The sequence below is a fragment of the Mustela nivalis genome (genome assembly GCF_964662115.1).
Source record: "Mustela nivalis genome assembly, chromosome: 2".
In the NCBI taxonomy this organism is placed as follows: Eukaryota; Metazoa; Chordata; class Mammalia; order Carnivora; family Mustelidae; genus Mustela; species Mustela nivalis.
In genome coordinates, this window is record NC_139021.1 from 127,258,176 (window position 1) to 127,278,901 (window position 20,726).

General features: G+C 32.9%; 1 long non-coding RNA gene across 1 annotated transcript in view; it reads right to left on the minus strand.

The window, feature by feature from the left end:
• The window catches only part of LOC309858197, a 54,216-nt gene extending 38,674 nt beyond the window's left edge, over positions 1-15,542 (minus strand). Inside the window, exon 1 of the long non-coding RNA XR_014308090.1 lies at positions 15,220-15,542. This is a non-coding gene — a long non-coding RNA (uncharacterized lncRNA). The remainder of the gene's footprint in view (positions 1-15,219) is intronic.
• Positions 15,543-20,726: the final 5,184 nt, after the last annotated feature.

Sequence of the window (20,726 nt, forward strand, 5' to 3'; positions counted from 1 at the left end):
CCAAATAGCCAAAGCAACCTTGAAAACAAAACAAAACAAAACAAAACAACCACAAAACAAAGCAGGAGGCATCAAAATTCTGGATTTCAAGTTGTATTACAAAGCTGTAGCGATCAAAATAGTATGGTACTGGTACAAAGATGGATACATAGATCAATGGAAGAATGCCCATTATTTTTAAATATTCATGAAAATAATCACAAGGATTGATGATATCTTAGCTATCAAATTTTTTTTAAAAATCTCTATTTTTAAGATTTTATTTATTTATTTGACAGAGAGAGAGAGATCACAGGTAGGCAGAGAGGCAAGTAGAAAGAGAGGGGGAAGCAGGCTCCCTGCTGAGCAGAGTCCGATGTGGGGCTCAATCCCAGACCCTGAGATCATATCCTGAACTGAAGACAGAAGCCTAACTCACTGAGCCACCCAGATGCCCCTAAAAAAAAAAAAATCTTAATAAATTTCCCAAGTGAAGAAATCATGTACACTATTTGAATTATAATTTACTAAAATTTAAAAAATAAGAAAAAATAAGTGACATAACTTGTGACTTTGAGAGTATTTATCTAATGATGAACAATACTATGTCATGAAATATCAAACCCTTCTTAATATGACCTATGTAGTTCTATGAAGAAACTGTATCAATTTAAATTAGTTATTATAAGATAGGTAGAAAACAAATAATCTTCTAACATAGGTAAATGTGCAGCATGTAAGTTTTAAAAGTGTGAGGACAAAAATAATAAAGCAGAAACAAATGAACTTTAGGACAGACAATTATATGTGGTATGTATTTTAATAAATTCATGTAATATATAATACTTTGGAATACAAACTTTATTTAAAACAGATTATCTTTATATTCCATATATTTAGTTATATTATACATTATATAATATTTCTCTCTATATATTTATATATAAACATACATTATAAGTAAATACATTTTATTAATAATTCTATATTTTATTTCTTACATGTATACAAATATAAGTGTTATATATTTATATATAAAATATAATTACAGAAAAGTACATTTTAAGGGTTACAAGTTGAAGATTTGTATAATTATATGTTAATACATTTGAAAACCCAACATTAAGTTGTTGGGTTTTTTTTGTCAAATATCAACATAGGGATGCCTGGGTGGCTCAGTGGGTTAAAGCCTCTGCTTTCGGCTCAGTTCATGATCCCAGGGTCCTGAAATCAAGCGCCCCATCAGGCTCTCTGCTCAGCAGGGAGCCTGCTTCCTCCTCTCTCTCTGACTGCCTTTGTGCCTGCTTGTGATCTCTGTCAAATAAATAAATAAAATTAAAAAGTATATATATCAACATAGAAGAGACTAGAAGGTAATAAAGATGGAAAAGTGAGTCAAATATATATTATTAAATGATGGAAAGTCAATGAAGTTTTATGGGCAAATATATTAAGTAATTTAATAAATACTTATTGAGCACCAATTATGTTTTCAAGGATACTCTGGATGCTAGATGTGTAAAGAAGAGAGTGGGATAAATATTGTCTGGTCTGATGGAGCTTACAGTCTATTGGAGGAGTGAAATATTTGAAAGAATAATCACAATAATCAGTGTGTAATTTCTAACAGTGTTAGTGATTTTGGAAGAAAAAAAAAGAAATGAGATAATTCATAAAGCTCTAAGAAATGTATCTGGCTTGGAAACATGGTGGAAAGGTTTTGAAGTCCTCCCTAAATTAGAACTGAGATGTATAGGATGAACGTTAAGTTCACAAGTATATGTGAAGATCAAGTATGGAAGCAAGAGATAGAGAAATAGATGATAGGTAGGTAAATGATAGATAAGTAGATAGATAAATATAGAGAGAGGGAAGTGGAAGGATAGAAAACCTTAAAATACCTGGTGGATAGTAAGTGCACATACATATTAGTTACTGTTATTATTAGGTAAATTATGCTTGTTATACTTAAAATATATTTGTTTTTTATATACATACAGTTTTTTGGTAAATGCTTGTTTAAATTCTGGAATAATCATTTTATGAGGCAGGGAAGGAGATGAATTTTTTGGATTAACAATCAAATGGCAATGTGCCAATATACTTAATTTCAGTTTAATAAAAAACAAAACAAAACAAAACAAAAAAAGAACTAAGCTTTATATGTAATAATTGTGCTCTTAAGCCAGGATCCGATATGAACTGAGATACATTTTTGGTACATCATGTTAACTTCTATTTTTCAAGTCTAATTTCAGTAATCCATACTTTGAGTATTAGGAAAAAATTTTTCTTGCTTTCAGTGGAATATCAATAGCAAAATTTTCAGAAAACGATTATAATATGGAAATTTTACTTCATCTTTAATTTATAGGTTGTCTTAATTTTGTTTTTGTTTTCCACATATCAAGTTATATGAAGAACTGATCAAATCAAAGTATTAAGAATTTCTTTTTAAATTGGGTTTTAGAAGTTCCTACAAAAGCATAGACAAATATTCTGGGAAAGGAAAGGCAGTGTGAAATAAGAACAAATGAAAACTGTCTGTGTGACTTTGTATTTAAGCGAATTTAAGAAAAATGGAGGCATATTGACAGAAGACAAATTACTTCGTAATTGCATCTAGAAATAGCTTCTTTTAATGTAGTAAACAAATGTCATTCTGGCTAGACACATCAGAATAGTCTCAAATAGAATGAATAAAACAAAAACGAAGAAGTCGACAAGCTTGAGAGAGCTAGGAAATGATTAAGCATTTCTCTGAAATAATTTTTAAAAAGAAGTGAAAATGAGGCAACTGGAATTTCACATCTTAAGAGGAATGTCTTGGTGCTGCTCAAGATGGAACAGCCCATTCTGCCTTTCAACAAATCCTTTCCAGATATTATCTCAGTTATGATTTACAAAATATCGTTACCAATGATTTATGCTACAACTGAAGCTGGCTGTATATTTTTAACTAGTGCATCATTCTATTTTACTCAAATGGAAGTAATTTCAATTTCCCATTATTATCTTAGGCTATGATGCATACCGCAATTAGTGTCTATGGCCCATGAACAGAAAGAGAAAGATGTTTAGAACTTCCACCTTTGTCACACCCTTGGAATGAGATAGGAGATGGGCTAGAGAATCCATTAAAGCCAGAAACTTTAAAAAATGCTTTCCCTGGGGCACCTGGGTAGTTCAGTCGTTTAAGTGACCTACTCCTGATATTGGCTCTGGTCATGATCTAAGGGTCATGAGATCAGAGTCCCACAGTGGGTTCTATACTGGGCATGGGACCTATAAGATTTTCTCTCTCCCTCTCCTTCTGCCCTTCTTTGCCTGCTCATACACACACATGCTTTCTGTTTCTTGCTTTAAAACAAAACAAAACAAAACAAAACAACTTTCCTAATAAGTTCACCTAGATTACTGAAGTAAACTCATGTCTTCCTGTATAGCCTTTTACATATACAGTTGAAATTACTCTTCATGGAGATTTTTTTTATTACAAAATATGCTCAAAATTCTCTATAACACTAATTCTATATAGGCTAAAATCTGGATAGTTTTGTTTGGTGAACTGTTTATGTTGTGCAGGAAAATAGAAAAAGTTGGACTGGCAGAAATGAGACCAGAAGTGTGGGAATTCACAATGCCTGGTTAGCTAAGGTATGATAAAAACAATACTCCTTGGGAAAGGTTAGTTTAAAAGCAAAAGTGTGAGCAGAAGACTGGGCCTCCTTTGAAGTTTCTGTGCTGAAAACAGTCATATCCTACTTGTAGCTCAATGCTATCTTAGGTTAGGCATAAATCCTTGGTAGTCACCTATTCTCTGCCCTGTAAGTCACAAACATAGATAGTTCTAATAACACAATGCCCATAAATATCATGGCCCTAGTTACTGAAACTTTATATTCCTTTCTAATCCTGATTCTTTGATGTAATAATAACATGCATAATAGAAATGGAGATAGAGCTTGACTCGGGGCCTTTCACCACTAGGGCATCTGGTCCCCGGTCTCTCTCCTTATTCTTACTTAGATGTTTGGAGTAATCTTTTCACTCACCATCTCCATTTGTCTTCTTAGTTTATCCTATGGATCCTTTGACTCTCAGCTCAAGTCTTAGCTCATTTGAAACTATAGATCACACAGTTTCCTCCACCTCTAAAACCAAAAAGCTCATCATCTATACTATTCATGGGACAGAACACTGTATGCTTGATATTGCTCACATTACTTAACTTCTTTTAGATTATCTTTTTTGTCTAATCTTACTGTAGGCATTTAGAAGGCAGAAGCCATGATTTTGCTGTATAGCACCCAACGTATTAGCAAAAGCTAAACCAAAAATCAAAACTGGTCGCGTTTTGGTGTCTCAGTCAGTTAAGAGTCTGTCTTCAGCTCAGGTCATGACCTCAGGGTCTCCAGTTTCCTACTCAGCAGAAAGTCTGCTTCTTCCTCTGTCATTCCCCCAACTCGTGCTCTCTCTCTCTCCTTCTTTCTCTCAAATAAATAAAAACTCTTAAAAAAATAAAAATTGGGCAGTAAATATGTGCTGGGTCCTATGCTAGATGCTGTTGTTAAAACAAGAGGTGAAATCTGTGGAAGCTTGTAGATTTTTTTTTTTTTTTTTTTTTTTTGGGCAGGAGAAAAGTTTTGTATTAATACTTTAGAGAGGAGAACATGAAGTAGGACTTTTGGGGTTGATGTTGAGGGGAAGGGGATTTTGTAGATAAAATTAGGTCTACATTAAGACTTCAGTAAGCATGAGCAAAAGAAAGAGTAAAGGAGGAGTGTTATAGCAGAAGACTACTGTGAGAAAAAGCCCAGTAGTTAGTCAGGGTGAAATTCATTCATCTACAGGATTTACACCATTTGTTGTGAAAAACATGCTCAGTTGGTGGTTATTGAGGAGAGCGATGAGCTGATTTGTTTTCAGGATGTTATCCCATTAATCAAGACCCAGGACTGAGTTTTAAATATTTGTCATAAAGCCTAAATTCTGACATCTCATATTTGGGTCCTTCCATAGAGTGACTTCAAATTATCACTATTATCACTATAATCCACAATGGCCTCTTTTATTTCAGTTAGAAAAACATATTCACTGTCTCCAGATTTGTTGCCTACTTTTATCCTTTCTTCTTTTCTACAATAAATGTCTACAAAGAAAGATAAAGCATGATAAATACATAAAAGCCGTATAAATTTGCTGATTTGAGAGTTCTGAGGAGATGGACATTCTTGCAGTCTTGAAGGTATAGCAAAGGCTTGATGGGAATTACAGTGTTTTATATTGATATTATATAAAAATCAGTCTTGGGATGTGAATTTTTAAAATGAATCTTAAAAATGTGTTTGCACATGCATTTAATTACTCTGGGCCATAAACACTGATGATTTTTAAAAGCTTTTTTTTTTTAATCTTTGCTCTCCTAAAAAGGGATATTCTCATGTCTTTGACTTTATTTCTAAGAGTCTAGTGCTGCTCATAAAGTAGTAGATGAATAAATGTTTGCTAATTGATTTATCAGATTTAGAAAAATAAATACTGAAAAGAAGAAAGCACAGGGGCGCCTGGGTGGCTCAGTGGGTTGGGCCGCTGCCTTTGGCTCAGGTTGTGATCTCAGGGTCCTGGGATCGAGTCCCGCATCGGGCTCTCTGCTCAGCAGGGAGCCTGCTTCCTCCTCTCTCTCTCTCTGCCTGCCTCTCTGCCTACTTGTGATCCCCTTCTGTCAGATAAATGAATAAAATCTTAAAAAAAATAAAAAGAAGAAGAAAGCACAGTTGTGATGAACTATACCACATAACCTTTGAAATCAGCATTATTATTCAGTCAGATGGGCTATTGAGATAAGTCACACTGTCTCTTCACCCATACTAAACATTACCAATTTAATAATTTAGTAAAGAATAATGTCATTTATGGAGAGCATGATTTAAAAATGGTGACATTGGAAAAGGAAAAACAATATATGTTTTGCACAAATTGATAATTTTGCTTCTTCCTATCAGAATAAAAGAAAAATAATAGGAAATATCCCCAGCAGTTGTTTAATGGAGCTTACACTATTCATTCTTATTTTACTTGCAACTGGTTTTTGTTTATTTGTTTTTCTGGGGCTGGTGCTAGCAGGGAAAGAGAAACAACAGTTTAATATGTCTGTGAAAGTCAGTGTAAATGGAAATCGTGAGTTCCCAACTATTACAATGCAAGTAGATCTACTTGGGATTGAAATAACAACATAAAGTTTCAATCCCTTGGGAAAAATTACACCAGGCAGACTGATTGAGTGGAAACTATCCAATAAACTGTTCATGGACTTTATAATCAGTGAACCATATAAAAGAGACTCAATTTTCTGAATTGCATGTCAAGAACTAAATTTACATGATGTAGCCACTTGAAGTAAACATAACTAAGCATACTGGTACATGAACCCCTTGGGGAGAAATGGAGTATCACTAAGCAACTGCCTGACCTCCCAGCCAGAGTATTTTATGCAACCGAATGAATATTACTGCTTAGTGGAGAAAAAAATGTAATGCTGCTTACATAATTATTGTCCTTCTTTAACAAAAAATATAATAGCTCCACTATTGCTAGCTACGCCAATTTATACAATAAAAATTCCTAGAAAACAGAAATAACAGTCTTTCAATAATGGCAGACTAAGTAAATCAGATTAACTGTGCTCTAGAAGACAGATAAATTTAAAAGCAATGGGGTATTAATAAATTCATAAAGAATTACCTGGTCTGCTAGATTACTTGTGATATCTGTACCATTTTCAAGGTGACTCTTTGGTTCTTCCCATTAGAAGGTGGAGTCTTTTCCCACCCCTTATCTGTTCTGGTCTTGGGACTTGTTTTGGCCAAAGTAATTTGGGAAAAGTGGCATCTTGCCAGTTCTGAAATCTAAATTTTAAAAGGGAATTCAAGCTTTTATTCTCTCTCTCTTGGAACTCTGCCACCATGGACTAAAGCAAGGCCAGGCTATCCTGCCAGAGGATGAGATAACACATGGAACAGGGCTGAGCCTGCCCGGGCAAGGACATCCTAGACCAACCAGCCCTTTTTCATTCATCCATAAATCCATGGGCTTGCCCAAGCAAGCAAGAGCAGCCACACATGGCTCAAACAAGAGCCATTCAAGCAATCCATTAATTGTCAGAAAGAATACATAAGAAATGTTTTAACCACTAAATGACTTAAATTGCCACTATATGTAACTTTCACATCTGGCCAGAAACAAATTTTCATTTAGACAGGTGAGTCTAATATTTGGGGACAATTTTCCTTTCTCCTTGTTTACTAATTCCCATTTCAAAAGCTTAAAACAACAGTAACAATGACACCAAACTGTTGACTTGGAATTCCACAGGAAATTTCCTTATCCAAAGATAAGGAAACTGAAGATTATATATATCAACAGATAACAGAAATGGAAGTCATGTTGGATGTTCTCCCAGCAGAAGAAAGAACTCCCAGCTGAATGTTGGAAATGCAAGAGGAATAATCAGGAGGCCATAGAAGGAAATTAATTTTTCTAAATTCCTCAAGTATTTTCATAGAAGATGTAAAAAAGTTGATTGATATTTAGTCCTTGATAAATTAGGAATCATTTTGAAATCTCTAGGGGAATCACTCATGACAGGAATCAATCAAAACAGATACAAAATCAGAGAAACAAGAACAAAGTCATTAAAAAAATAAAAAAATAAAGTGATTTAAAATTGTGTGATTTATCTCAAATGTATTGATCTAGGAACAAATGTAAATGGATCAGAGTCCAATAATAAGTCAAAGATGATCTCATTTTACAAAGAAAACTTTGCTTTTTATTAAAAACACATTTAAAATAAACAATGATATAAAAAGTTTACAAACAAAAATATCAATATATAGAAAGTTGGTGTGACTGTGTTTATACTGTTAAATCAGACTTTTGGGCAAAAGTGTTAATAAATTTAAAGAGCGGTATTTTATAATGTAAAGCTTTAATCCACCTGGATAACATATTAATTATACATTCATGAGCATCTAATAACATAGCTTCAACATACAGCAAAGTACAGATCCGTGTGTATGTGTGCATGTGTGTATATATGTATCACTATATGCAAAAACCGCATGATATATACTCTTAAGCAAACAAGGAATACATGCAACAATTGACCATAATATGTAAAAACAAAAAGAGATAGAACAAATGAAATTTGTCTTTGATATCATTTTAATACACTTCCCCCTTCCCATGGAACTCAGATACCTAGTATATGCTTAAGTTCTCAGTGTTTAATAATAGAACATTCAAATGTGCATGTTTTATGTGTTTTAAAAAATAAATTTCTTCTATTAATAAATGCATGTTATTGTAGAAAATTTTAAAAATATAGAAGAAATATTTAAAAGCTCATGAAAGTCATCAAGTAATCCTTCATTCTCACTCGTCCTGATCTTGGTGTAAGGGAATGAGGATGGGTATTAAAGACAGACCTGAGTCCAAAAGACGTCTGTGATCTCCAATAGCTCTAGGACTTTGGGAAAAGGTACTTCACTTCCCTGAGCCTCAATTTCCTCAGGGAATTAGAGTAATTGTACTAGGTAAGACTATGTTGGTTATTAAAAAATCATTTCAATTTCACAGGAGCACATTCACGGATTAATTATAGGTATATAAATAGGGTGTCTCATAAATTCAGATATGGAAATATAGTGGAGCCTCAAAAAGAGAAAAGTGGGATTGAAAGGAACTTGAGAATACAGGAATAAACTATCTCCCACCTCTAGTTTTCTTGTCATGTATACCTTCATTTTTCTTTCTCTAGTTCTTAGATCAGATGAGAAATAACCATGGAAGTTACCCTGGGTGACTCATGTCTGGGCCAGTAGTCAGCCAAAGTTCAGTTCACTGTAAAGAGGGAAATGGGGTGTCATTTTACAGAATAACTGCTCATTTGCGGCTGCTCTGGTGTTGGTGAGGCTAAGGAAGAATATCTGTATGAACAGAGAATCCATGACTTATCAGGGCTACTGTGAAAATTAAATGTATTTAAATGTTTTGGTGATCATTGATAGTTACCATGTTGATTATCAGAAACATTCAGATTCAACTATTGATTCTATTTTCATAGCTTATTTTTAAATCACTTTACTTCTTTTATGTAAGTGCATATATATACCGACATATCACATTTTTTATATTTACACACATTATACATACAAAAATATTTAGATGAAATGATGCAATAGGCTCCCTGATATGAAGAAGTGGTGATGCAACATGGGGGCTTAAGTGGGTAGGAGAAGAATCAATGAAACAAGATGGGATTGGGAGGGAGACAAACCATAAGTGACTCTTAATCTCACAAAACAAACTGAGGGTTGCTGGGGATAGGGGGTTTGGGAGAAGAGGGTGGGATTATGGACATTGGGGAGGATATGTGCTTGGGTGAGTGCTGTGAAGTGTGTAAACCTGGTGATTCACAGACCTGTACCCCTGGGGATAAAAATATATGTTTATAAAAAATAAAAAATTAATTAAAAAAAAACATAAATTTAAACTATGCATTTTTTTAGTGAACGTTATATTGTAACCCTTTTTATGGATTATTTCAAATTCTTTAAAAACAACTTTTTTGTTTGGCTGTGATCTTATTCTTAATAAATAAATCCTATAATTAATTGATTTACCTAAACAAAGTTTCATCTTTAAAGTGAATTGGAGACTTAATCCTGAACAGATTGAAAAGGCAAGCAGTAATATTCGAAATGGTAATGTATGCAGTTTGTTCCATTTTCACACAATGCTATCTCATTGATAATGTGTTTTTGATGTGAGATAAAATCAACAAAAGAGAATTGACAGATATGCATATGAGCATATCCTTCACAAACACAATATGCCAAATTTAAAATTCTGTTAAAGCTAATTGTTAGTAACATAATTTGGCAACTCATCAAGCCTTGCAACATTTGTGTATTTTGTGATATTTCTTGTATTTTACTCTTATTTTTTGGAAGGAGGGATTCTTAATAAAAGGTAAATAAGCAAATTTTCAAGAGTCTTTATTTATTTCCTGGTTCAGCATAGGGATTTGGAGTGAAATTGGCTATGATAGACATAGCTTGCTTACATTCCTTGAGATTAGATGTTATATTTTCAATATTCATAAACATGATGAATAAGTAAAATCCCTAAGATTATTGTTTTCATTTATTTATCCAAAGACATTATGAACTTCCTTTGTAGAACAGGGGTTCGAATACTTGCAAAAATATTTGTTTTCTGCTGTTGCTTTAATGTTAAGAGTAATTACATCATAAGTGCTTGATGGTAAGAAGTGCATATACTTGGCACAACTTTTATGGTAATTTTGTAGACAGTAGTTATTACCAAAAAGTTATAAATAAATTAATTTGATTCTTTCAGATATTGAAAGGTATTAGCTCTTTTTCCAAAAATCTTTACTAGAACAGCAATGTTATAATCATTATAATGTCAAACATGGGAGGCATTCTATTTTAGAAACATAGATAATATTAAACATAAATAATAATACATGGTAATAAATAAATAAATATAAAATAAAGAGACAAGTATAAGCATTCTATTGTATAAACATACATTTTTAAAAAGATTTTATTTACTTATTTTTCTGAGAGAGAAAGTACAAGTGGGGGGAGGAGCAAAGAGAGAGGGAACAAGCAGACTCAGTGCTGAACTCAGAGCTTGACTCAGGCTAGATCTCACAACCCTGAGCTGAAATCAAGAGTGGGACATTCAACCAACTGAGCCACTCAGTTGCCCCTAAACATACATTTTATTATATGTTAAATAATATAGTACGAATATATATATATATATATATATATATATATATATATATATATATACACACATAGTATGAATGCTTGTCACAGGCCATACATAGGCAGTACAGATATATTGGTAATATACACCAGAGATTTTTAACATTATTGCTAAGGCAGTTGCATAAGTGCATAAGTGTGTGAGAGGATGGAAATAAAATGCACTGAGATTGTGCGTAGTTTGGTGACTGACTTGTGTTACAGTTTGTGGCAGTATAGTCCTACTAAAAGGAATATATTTTGTATGAGCATGGCACATGTTGATTAAAAGAAATAGTAATCACAGAGGGTGTTGGATCATCACAGGTGAGTTAGTTTTGGAAGACTTCAAAGAAAAAAAAGTCTGCTTGATTTAAAAATTCATGGAATACTAGATGTTTAGATGAAAAGAATTAATTAATGATGTTTCCTGTCAATTCATAGATGCAAGATGATTAAAAACCTTGTAGACATTTTTAAAAGAATCAGAGTTATCCAAGAGTTATGCAAGTAAATTAAGGTATACCTTGGAAAGTTTTCTGAGACTTAACTATGGAAGGCTTGAGATTTCAAATCAATCAGTTTAGTTGTTTATTCCAGAATAAGGCATCAGTCAAGATATAGATTTTTAAATTACAAATTATAGAATTATAATTCATAATAATAAAAATATATAAAGTGAAAGTTTTAATACATTAAGTCTATGATTAATTGTTAGTGATGTTAATGTTTTTAGAGCATTAAAATGAAATTTTCATTATGAAAATAGGACAAACTATGTCTCTATATCTATTATATATATTCTAAAAAATTATAGTAACAGATATAACTTTGTCTGAAATTTTAACAAATATTAAAATACATTGTGCATCAGTTGATATTTCACCTATAATGTTTGACATTTCTAAAAGATTTAACTTTTACATTTTGAATGTAATGAAATATTGTGCAATATTTCATTATTCAAGAATAGATCAAACACGCAGCCACTTCAAATGAAAAAGGAAATGAAAGGAAGACTGCTAAAGATTTTGAAATAAGGTGAGATTAAACATCAAGTATTGAATTTACAAAATACCTTTAAAATATGGTCAAGTTGGTTGCAGAAAATAAATGTAAATGTTATGAAGCAGGGATGAATCAGTAATGTAATCTAGTAGTAAAGTTTGGATCATTTAATTTTGGAATCAAAATTAATTTTCCTTGAAGGAAAGTATAGAAGGTAACTCTGAGTTTCTAAAATTTAGAATGATGTGAGAATAGAAATACTGAATGTTGATATATAATAATTTGAAGTAGGGAAATTCTTTCTTGAGACTGACTTAAAAAAAAAATCTTTTAGAGACATATCTTGAAAGAAGTTGCTGTGGCCGATGTTAAAGTTATTGCCTATGTTCTCCTCCAGGATTGTGATAGATTCTTGCCTCATGTTGAGGTCTTTTATCCATTTCAAGTTTATCTTTGTCTATGGTATAAGAGAATGGTCGAGTTTCATTCTTCTACACATAGGTGTCCAGTTTTCCCAGCATCATTTATTGGAGAGACTGTCTTTCCCCACTATATATTTTTTCTTGTTTGTTGAAGATTATTTGACCATAGAATTGGGGGTCCATATCTGGGCTTTCTATTCTGTTCCACTGGTCTATGTGTCTTACGCCAGTACCATGCTGCCTTGGTGATCACAGCTTTGTATTAAAGCTTGAAATCAGGTAACCTAATGCCCAGTTTTGTTTTTCTTTTTCAATATTTCCTTAGCAATTCGGGGTCTCTTCTGGTTCCATACAAATTTTAAGATTGTTTGCTCCAGCTCTTTGAAAAATGCCAGTGGAATTTTTTTGAAAATATAGATTATTGTTGACAGTATAGACATTTTAACAATGTTTATCTTTCTGATCCATGAGCATGGAATGGTCTTCCATCTTTTTGTGTCTTCAATTTCTTTCATGAGTGTTCTGTAGTTCTTTGAGTATAGAATCTTTACCTCTTTGGTGAGGTTTATTCCCAGGTATCTTATGGTGGTTCTTGGCACTATAGCAAATGCAATCAATTCTCTACCCTTTCTATATTTTCATTGTTAGTGTATAAGGAAGCAACTGATTTCTGTACATTGATTTTGTATCCTGTCACATTACTGAATTGTGGTATGAGTTCTAGTAGTTTGGGGAAGTCTCCAAAGGCAAAGGAAAGAAAAGTGAAAATGAACTTCTGGGAGGGACTTCATCAAGATCAAAATCTTCTTCACAGCAAAAGAAACAGTCAACAAAATAAAGAGGCAACCCACGGAATGGGAGAAGATATTCACAAATGACACTACAGACAAAGGGCTGATATCCAAGATCTAGAAAGAACTCCTCAAACTCAACATGCACAAAACAGATAATCACTTCAAAAAATGAGCAGAAGACATGAACAGACATTTCTCCAAAGAAGATATACAAATAGCTAACAGACACATGAAAAAGTGTTCATCATCATTAGCCTCCAAGGAGATTCAAATCAAAACCACATTAAGATACAACCTTACACAAGTTAGAATGGCCAAAATTAACAAGACAATAAACAACAAGTGTTGGAGAGGATGTGGAGAAAGGGGAACCCTCTTGCATTGGTGAGAATACAAGTTGGTGCAGTCATTTTGGAAAACAGTGTGGAGATGTCTTAAGAAATTAAAAGTAGAGCTACTTTATGACCCTGCAATTGCAATACTGGGTATACAAATGTAGTGAAAGATAGAGATATAGTGAAAAGAAAGGTCATCTGCACCCCAATGTTCATAGCAGCAATGGCCACAGTCGCCAAACTGGAAAGAACCAAGATGCCCTTCAACAGAAGGTAAGGTCCATATACACTATGGAGTATTATGCCTCCATCAGAAAGGATGAATATCCAACTTTTGTATCAACATGGATGGGACTGGAAGAGATTATGTAGAGTGAAATAAGTCAAGCAGAGTGAGTCAATTATCATATGGTTTCACTTTCTTGTGGAGCATAAGGAAAAACAGAAGACACTGGGAGATGGAGAGGAGAAGTGAGTGGGGGGAGTCAAACCATGAGAAACTGTGGACTATGAGAAACAAACTAAGGGTTTTGGAGGGAGGGTGGTGAGGGGGTTGGGTGAGACTGGTGGTGGGTATTATGGAGGGCACGTATTACATGGAGCACTGGGTGTGATGCATAAACAATGAATTCTGGAACACTAAAAAAATTAATTTAAATATAAAAAACAACAAAAAATCTTTTTGTACTTCACATACTCTGTTATTGTTCATGATGTTCCCTTTTCTGAAATTTTCTTCTACTTTTCGCTATTATTACACTTTTAACTATACTTCCAGCACCCTGAAAAAACTGCAACTCTGAAACAATCTCTGATACCACAATAACAATGTCTTCTTTAAAAGTATTTCCTAACATTTCATGATGTTCATTCTACCTAATACCTCTGTAGTAATGATTATAGGCTTTTTATGTTTTTTAGTACTCAATAAGTGTTGAAAAAATTGAATTGTATTAATCAGCACATACAGTTAGGCAGACTGAGAATCTGGGTTGTAGACATACTAACCTGGAAGCTTTCCATGATTCTCCTAATACTTGCTTAATCACAGCAAGGCTTTGATGGTGTCCCCAAATGCAGAATCAAATTCTATCATTAATGTGTATTTGATCAGATGATCTAAAAGGGTTAGTTAAGCTCTCTTGCATCACTTTCTGCTTTACACTGACATGCAAATATAAGAGATCAGAAGAGTCCCTGTACACGTTAGTATAGGAATCCTAGAAGGAAAAGTTGGGACACATTTCACTTATTTCTGGAGGTAAGTGAGGGATATAAATACACACACTTATAAATATAAATATATATATATATATAAATTATATATGACATATAAACATATAGTATTATAAATAAATATATCATAATATGTAATAAATAAATAAATATATAAATTATGCTCTTATATAAATTAAAGCATAAATAGGTGATTCTAAATTTATACAGTCCAGTCAAAGAGGTCCTCAAAAGATACCTGAATCCATGAAGTATATTTATCAAGTGACTAATGGGTTAATGTATTTTACCTGTTTTACTGTTGATAAAAGATCAACAGAGGGATATAAAAGTATATGTCTGTATACATGTGAAAAACTGCATAATGCAACATTTATTAAAATATTTTTAAAAAATTTTTTCCTATCCTCCTCATTAAGATGACTTAATTTTCTAAACTCCAGTTTTATCTTTTTGTATGTACAGAGATATTTTTGTGTTTTCACCTTTTCTTCCTTAACTATAGGAAGCAAAACGCTATTCATTACTAATCCATATAAGTTGTACAATCGTTTTTCCTAAAATGTTTTTATCAGTGAACTATTTATTATAAAATACTTACCTTTTTCCCTTTAATGTAATACAGAGTTGGTTTGAGGGGCAGTAATTGACTGAGTTTGTTTTGCCAGTAGTTTCGATGTAATATATGCTGTGTTCTTACTTCACATGTTTCCTTTTATAGCTCATCCTGAGGACTCCTGTTCTTTATTTACCTATGAATTTCAGTGGCTGCACTTGCTTCATTGTCTTGGTGTGATGTGGGGATCAGTGGTCAAGCCAAGTCAGTATACCCATCACTTCTCATCAGATTTTATAACTTTGGTGGCTTGAATTGCTTTATGATTCTATGCCCAAAGCTCTGGGGATTTGGAAGGGTTGAGAGGAGAGCACGAACACATGATGCCTCTCTATATTAGTTTCCATAGTAACAGTAGAATTGTTCTTATTAAGGTATGACTTGGCTCAAACTGATTTTTGAGATTGTGTTTTTTTCTTGAAAAATGTGAAGTAAGCTACATTACATGGAACTGTGTGTACTTGATTATCATATTTCTTTTTGTCCTGGGAGAAGACTTCTTTTAGTCATTTTTGCTTTGCCAGATTGGTTGACCAAACCTCCATTTAACTGGAGGTTCGTTTTGTAGGTGACAAAAATCCATCTGGCAAACACCATTCAAGGTTCCATTGTCTTGTTTTGGAATAAATAATTCAGGTATATTATTAATAATCACACAGAAACCTGGTATTAATTAAAAGGAAACACCTTTCTTCTTTAATACTTTGGCCCTGAAGTGACACGTCTGCTTATTACTTGTTCAAAAAGACAAATCACATGACTTAACCTAATTTCAAAAGGCAGACAGATGAAAGATAGTACACAAAATATTTGGTGAGTATTACTATATTTATTTAAAAATACTAAATCAATTTTGAGGAATTATGTAGGGTTACTTCTCTTGCCAGATGTTGAGACTTAAGCACAAAAACTGATTACTACTGTAGTAATATAACAGATATTCCAAAAATATTAGGAACATGAACATACGGAGTAAAAGACATTAAAATATAATATGGTAGAGATGATGTTGCAGGGCAGTGGGGAAAGAATTATGTTTTCAATAAGTGGTGTTGGATACATTAAATATTTATACTGAAAAAAAAGAAAAAGAAAACCTATGATCTCTACCACACACAACACAATGAAGTCAACTTTTGGAACCTTCAGTATCTATATGTGTAGGTAACATAGTAAATGTTCTAGAAGAAAACACAGGAAAATCTCCCCAAGAATTTGGACTGTTCAAAAGTTTCTCAGAAAGGACAACAACATTTCCAAACAGTCAAGAAAAAAAATGAATAATTACACCACATTAAAATTAACAACTTCACTTTTTAAAGACATAATTTAGAGAGTGAAAAGGCAAACCAGTGTAGGAAATAAATATTTTGCAATAAACATATCTACAAATGACTCACATCCTTTACATATTTATAGATTTCTACAACAGAGAAAAGGAAGACAACCCAGTAAGGAAAGAGGAAAAAAAAGACTAATTTGAATAGGCATTTTGTGAAGCAAGAAAACCAAATGGCCATTAAACATGTTAAAAGATGCTCAACTTAGTAAGGAAATTGAAATCAAAATCACATGAGACACTGCTACACAACCAGCAAAACAGCTAAAATGAAGAAGATATTCCAAGTCTTAGCCCAGAAAAAGATGTAGATTAATTGGAACACTAGTGTAAACTGGTAAACTCATTAAAAATAAACGAACTAACTAACAAACACTACCAATATCATTTAAAAGTAACCATATTCCAATCCACTGAACTAGGATTCTAGTCCTTGATATAAACTCCTGTAGACACATGTTTATATACTTACCAAAATACATTTTCAATACTATTCATAGGCAGCACTGCACTTAAAAGCTCCAAGCTCAGGGTACCTGAGTGGCTCAGTTGTTTAAGCATCTGACTTTAGCTCAGGTCATGATCTCAGGGTCCTGGGATCCAGCCACACTTGGGCTCTGCTCTCAATGGGGATTCTGCTTCTCTCCCTCTCCCTTTGCTCCTCCCCTTGCTCCTGTTCTCTCTCTCAATAAAAAAAAAAAAAAAAAAAAAAAAAAAAAAAAAAAAAAAAAAAAAGCTCTAAGCTAGAAATAAACTAAATGTTGATTATATGTAGCGTAGATCAGGGGGTCATCAATTTTTTTCCTCTGGAAGGCCAGAGAGTAAATTATTTAGGACATATGCAAGACATAAGGTCTCTATCACAACTTTTCACCTTTTCGGTAGTTCAAAAGTAACCACAAAAAATACATAAACGGGCCTGCCTGTGTTAAAGTAAAACTTTAGTGACCAAGTGGCAGGCTAGATTTGGCCCATGAGGAACAGTTTCCCTACCTGTGGCATATATAAATAACTGCTGGTGTGTTTAAACGATGGAATGTTAGGGACCATGGTTACAGACCAATGATAATGACACACGGCAGCTTCCTGCATCAACATGGATAAAGCTTAGGTATTTTTTAGTAATGGAAGCCCACCACACATATATACAAATTGTAGAATTCTACTTATAAATTGACCCTCTGTGGTGTTAAAAAAGCGGTTAACTTTGTTTTGAAGTGCAGGGCATAGTGACTGATGGAAAGTATATAACATGGGCGATACGAAGGAGCTCTGGAGAGCTCTTTGAACTGGTTTCTGGTTAGTTACATGAGCATATTGATATCTGGTTACGTGAGCATATTGACTGTGAAATTCATCTAGCTGTATATTTGTGATCAGTGCATGCAGCAGTGTCTACACTGGACTTCAATAAATACAGTTTTATCAATTCCATAAGAAAAGGATAGTCAGAGGAAAATTGATGATCACATCTCCTAAATCTAGTGCTCATAGACATTTGTGTTTCTCATGTGCCAGATTAAATCTGTTTTACTGTGTTAGAGAAATGACAGGGAATCAAATTACATTTAAATGGAGACCATAAAGTTAATTTCTATTAAAAAAATTAAATGATTTTCAGTCACATGGATATAAATAAAAACAAGAATGTAATTTTTTTCTTTAAAACACATTTTAATACATAGCAAGATAGTAGTAAATTAATACACAAAGATTTAGGTTTTAATTTATACTCTCATAACTAATGGTAATATTGGGATTCTGGATTTCTTAATACTAAAATAAGTATATCTTTTTATTGATATTCTTATAACTTTTAAAATATCGTATAAAATAAAAAGTTACAAGAACATCAACAACTTTATGAAATTACAGGAATTCACTCCTTTTGGCATAAAGATTTAATCTTAAAAATATATCATTAAAAGTACATATGGCAAAGATATATACACCATAGCATTATATAAATTTTAGTTTTAAAAAATTTTATATTGTGTTAAATTATGATGCATCTTAATACCCAAAAATAGTAAATTGATTGAGTAAATGATATTATTCCATTTGAATAAATATGCTAGAAACATTAGATTAAGGTTTGGAAGTTTAAAAATAAAATACAAATATTAAGGAAAGTTAGATTTAAAAAAGCAAATTGATTTAATTTTTTTATAATTTATGAGGAAGTGGTGATGCAACATGGAGGCTTAAGTGGGTAGGAGAAGAATAAATGAAACAAGATGGGATTGGGAGGGAGACAAACCATAAGTGACTCTTAATCTCACAAAACAAACTGAGGGTTGCTGGGGGGAGGGGGTTTGGGAGAAGAGGGTGGGATTATGGACATTGGGGAGGGTATGTGCTTTGGTGAGTGCTGTGAAGTGTGTAAACCTGGTGATTCACAGACCTGTACCCCTGGGGATAAAAATATATGTTTATAAAAAATAAAAAATTAAAAAAAAAAAAAGAACAGTAAAACAAATCTGCTAAGGAAATAATCTGGAGTTAAGAAAAAAAGAAAAAATTATTTGTGGCTGATAAAACCATTTATTTATTCTTCTACTCTGGAATTTTTTCAGTCTGTTATAGTGATTATGCATTATGTTTATAACTTTAAACTATTAAATATGTATTCTTTCATTTTCTTAATTTTATTATTTTACCTCTAGTTAGAAATCAAATAGTTTTTATGTAGGAGAATTCAAACCAACAAATATTTGTTAAATACTTCTGTGTTAATGCGACATATAATGCAAAGTACCTAATACTAATATGTACTCTCAGATAATGCTTTACTTAGTAGTTCACGTAAGTTAAAAGTGAAATGAAGGGCTTGAAGGAAATGCCGGAAAATGTATTTTATATTTTACCAAGAAAAACGTGAAATAAAGATTTTGTTTTCCTTTCATATAAATCAAATTTGTAATTTAGTCATAAAATTATTTTAAGAAAATATTTTGAAAGATCATTTTTTCTGCATGATTATGTAAACTTCCACATATATTACTAGTGATAGTTAACATTAGGTGGCACTGTTTTCCTTTTGCAAGGAAAAAAAAAAAAAAAACAAACCTTCATTTTTGTTCCATGCCAGCTCATAATGGAATCCTAAAGATTTACAAAGAAGGGCATTTAATGTTTCAGTTGTTTTAGAAATGTGCTGTTCACCAAAATTTTTACATAATAGGTGTCCTATTCCCGGTAATATATGTTATATAAAGATATATGTTATATAAAGAGGAATATGAAACCATACAACAGGTTATAAATCAAGCATCCAATGAGTATACTTTAAATTGTATAAATTGTATTTAAATTGTATTTCTGTATGTTCATTCTGATTTACCTTCTCAAGGTTTATACATTTCACAAAATTTTACATTGTGATCTGAAGTCCTTCTAGTGGTAAGGGAGAAAACTCTTCTCAACAGAAGTATGAAATTTAAGTTAGAATGGCATTGTTACATTCTTTTCTATGTTAGTAATTATTGTGTTTGTTTCAGTATCTAAAATCAATTTTTTGTTCACTTTCGTATTATTGTTCTTTTCAATTTAATTTAGAGATTATATGTGTTATAAATGCAATATAAGGGGCTCCTGGGTGGCTCAGTGGGTTAAGGCCTCTGCCTTCGGCTCGGGTCATGATCCCAGGGTCTTGGGATCGAGCCCCGCATTGGGCTCTCTGCTCAGCAGGGAGCCTGCTCCCTCCTCTCTCTGACTCCCTCTCTGCCTGCCTGTGATCTCTGTCTGTCAAATAAATAAATAAAATTTAAAAAAATAAATGCGATATAAATAACCAACATTGGATCAGCTCATATCCTTTCCTATAACGTTAAATGTGTGAGCAGCAATAATTGGGGAAACACACATACACACAGACACCACCTCGTCATTGACCAGTTAAGTACACACTGAAAAACAAAGCTAAGTTTTTACTATTCTCTCAATGTTTATCATCTTTCATCAGTACCATTGTAGTCACTTTTTAAATGATTATCTTGCTTTCTTTTCAAGTCGGCCTCTACCTTAAATGTCATCGCAAAACACAGATCTTCACAGGCTCTTCACCCCTTAAACAGTTAATTGCATCTTTTGTCCTGAACTGTCACTCATCAGACTTCCAAGTGCTTTCCCATCATTTTCTGTGTCACATCTT